The sequence below is a fragment of the Galeopterus variegatus genome, unplaced genomic scaffold, assembly GCF_000696425.1.
Source record: "Galeopterus variegatus unplaced genomic scaffold, G_variegatus-3.0.2 Scaffold523, whole genome shotgun sequence".
Lineage (NCBI taxonomy): Eukaryota > Metazoa > Chordata > Mammalia > Dermoptera > Cynocephalidae > Galeopterus > Galeopterus variegatus.
In genome coordinates, this window is record NW_007726634.1 from 219,137 (window position 1) to 222,457 (window position 3,321).

Sequence of the window (3,321 nt, forward strand, 5' to 3'; positions counted from 1 at the left end):
TGAGTTTAGCAACCTGGAAGTCAGTTACTAAGCTGAGCTTCTAGAGTGACAAAGTCCCCAACTCTGTCCTCTGCCTGGGTTCTCAGTGATCCGGCGGATGCAGAGCTTTCCATGTGTGGGCCTCTGCAAACACAGAACTTCCTTTCAGCTGTTCTGTTAACTGTGCAAACAGAACCTCCACTGCACCGCGTGGCAACTCGGCGGGGACCCCGCCCACAGCCGGAGGGGGCTCTGCGCGCCGCCCCAGCAGCCGCCTGGCGGAGTGGCTGGAGGTGGGGGAGGCCCGCGGGGGGAGGCGGCGGCGCCGATGGAACAGCCGCGTCCGATTGGCTGAGCGCGGCGGCTGCCCGGTGATGGGCGGAGGCGGGCGGAGGCCGGAAGTGCAGAGGGTTTTCTGTGGCCCGCAAGTTTCGTTTTCTTGCGCAGTCGGCCGAGGGGCTCGGGAGCTCCGGGGGACCGCGGCCGTCAGACCCCAGACGGAGCAGAGGCGACCCGGCGCGCCTCCACCCACCCCGGCCGGATCCTGCGCGCTGAGTGAGTGAGCGTAAAGTTCCGGGTGCCGGGGCTGAGACGCTCGCCGGACAGGGGCCCTCGGGGCCGTGCAGCTGGACCCCGGGTGGGGACGGGCTTTTCAGTGCTGGCGGGTGAATCCGTCATCCCAGAGAGAGAATGCGTCCCGAGTACCCCAGGTGCGAGCAGGGCCGCCTGTTCTCGATGATGGCACTGCTCGGCACAGTTGGCCCTGACCGTCGTGCTCTGGCAGAAAAGATGACTTGTAAAATAGAATTCCCCTCATCCCCCAAACACCGTCCCTTTCCACTTACTCTCACTTTCCCCCCTTTCCACCACAATCACGTTTTCTTCTTTTTGCAGAAAGTTTTGTTTTCCGTGTGCCATCCTTGAAAGCTGTCTATTAGACGCTCGTACCCTGTGCATGCAACCCCAACAGTCTTGGCACTTGTTGTCTTGACACTTGTGCTGTGTGTAGCTGCTGCTTTGGTTGAATCCCCAGTCCCTCGCTGGGGCGTAAGGTGGCAGGTCAGTAAATGTTCATGGAAATGAATGAATGAGTATGAATGAGTACACGACTTTGGAAACTTATATATCTTTGTATAAGGATGGAGGACCTTAATATCGTCCTGGAATTTAAAAGTGATAACCAGATTATTATACAACATAAATATGTAACAAAATATCCGACCGTACCCCGTAAGTATGTGCAATTACAATGTGTAAGCTAAAATACTCCCCCCACCCCATAAAAGTGATATTTAGTTCCTGCAAACTGAAGAGTTCTAGGGTAGATATGTAGGTGTGTAGTTGATTGTGCTGTGGATGTTGTTTGTATAGGATAGAGAGGGAATTTTTTTTTTTTTTTTTTTTTTTTTTGTCTTTTTGTCTTTTTCCGTGTCCGGCAACGGATCGCAACCCTCAGTGTTGCCCCCGTACCAGACCGGGGACCGGCAACGGGATTGCAACCCTCGGTGCTGCTCCGGCGCCTCGCTCAGCCAGTGAGCGGGAACCGGTCCGTATATGGGATCCGAACCCTCGGGCCGGAGCGCCACCGCGCTTCCCAAGCGGCGCACTATCCAGTGCGCCACCGGGCCAGCCCGAGAGGGAATTTTTTTAATGGGAGATAAATAAGACATGCCTCCAGCACAATCTAGAATGCAACCATTGCTTAATGAGGATGCTGGACTCAAACTTGTGGATCATAATAGGGTTTGCTTTTTACTTTCTAATTCCATCTGAAATATACAAGATTTCAATTTAACAAATTCTTACTGAGCACATACTACATGTAGGGCACTGTCCAAGATCCAGAGAATGCTAAAAAGAAAATACACCCCCTCCCCTGCAGCTTAAATCATGCAGGGAAAACATCATAGAGCTTTACAAGTAAAACTGGAACTGATGCTCTAACAGAGACACAGAATGCAATGTGGCACAAATCAAAGAAAGCTTAATTGTGTCTGGGTAAGTCTCCAACAGCTTTATGGAAGAAGGGGCATTTGTACCTAGCTTTGAAGGCCAGTAGGATTTCAGGAGGCAGAAATTTGTGGGGAGACTGTTAGCAAGGGTGAGTGGCAGCTGGAGTAAAGCAGAAATGTTGGATGCAGTTGAAAAACAGTAAATAATTTAGTGAGTTGCTTTGCTGATGGATGAAGATGGGGGTGGGGTAGAAATCAGCTTAGGAATGGACAAACCATAACATTTTTGCACAAGAGAGTGATGTGGTCCTCATCCTCTTTTGGAAGGAAATTCATGGAGTAGGCATGAATTCATGCCGGCACATGTGCTCAACAACAAGCATGCATACACACTCCTTCCATGCACTTCTTAAAAATCCAGACCCCTTCCTCAGAGGTCTGGTAGGACAGGATTCACTTGTGTCCACTCTGTATGTTGCCAGTGTACGCTGATATAAATACTAAATTACGTGATAGTCATGGGAGGGTCTTCATTTTTCTAATGGATTTTAGAATTTAATCAAATCACGTTTTGGCTATAATTTTAAATCTTCAGGACACCCTATATAAAAATTGGTTTAACAGTTATGCAAAGTGTTAAGTATTACTTTATCCTTTCAAATTACATTTAACTGTATAGTTTCAATCCTTAAAAATCATTACTGAGATTTAAGACTTCTTTGTGCCAGATTTGTTTCCAGTAGGCAAAGAAGAAAATCTCTTTTAAAATGTGCATAAAAAATAATTAATTTTATTGTATCAATCATAAAATATAAAATACCAATTTAAAATTCTTTGAGTTAAATTACAAATGCACTGTAATTTAATTTTTGGAGCATTCTTGTGGTTTGTCTAATTAAATAACGTTTTCCATTTATTTATTTGATAAACGTGCAGATTCATTTTAAAGGGATATTTATTGTATACCTACTATGTGCCTGACCTTGTTCTTGGGGATATAACAGTGAACAAAATCACCCCAAAATTCTTCCCTTCATGTGGTGAAAACAGACAATAATCAGAATAAGAAAGAAAACACATGGTAGGTCAGATGGTGGTAAGTGCCATGGAGAAAAATACATCAGGAAAGAGGGGTAGTATTTTCCTGGGTAAGAGGTGGATGCAATTTAAATAAGGTGGCCAGAGAAGGCTGCCCTGATTTGTTGACATTGAACAGAGACCAGAAGATGTATTTCCTAGAGAAGAAAAAAAAAATGTTGACCCCCCCAAACTCAGTAAAAAACAGGCTTTAGGGGGCCGGCCCGGTGGCGCACTGGATAGTGCGCCGCTTGGGAAGCGCAGTGGCGCTCCCGCCGAGGGTTCGGATCCCACATACAGACCGGTTCCCGCT

The 3,321-nt window shown here is 47.2% G+C and overlaps 1 protein-coding gene across 1 annotated transcript in view; it reads left to right on the forward strand.

Moving 5' to 3' along the window:
- Positions 1-409: 409 nt before the first annotated feature.
- Positions 410-3,321, forward strand: part of STAT1 (signal transducer and activator of transcription 1, 91kDa) — a 41,858-nt gene continuing 38,946 nt past the window's right edge. Inside the window, exons 1-2 of the mRNA XM_008569669.1 lie at positions 410-534; positions 874-1,038. The gene's annotated coding sequence lies outside the window, so the exon portion shown is untranslated. The remainder of the gene's footprint in view (positions 535-873; positions 1,039-3,321) is intronic.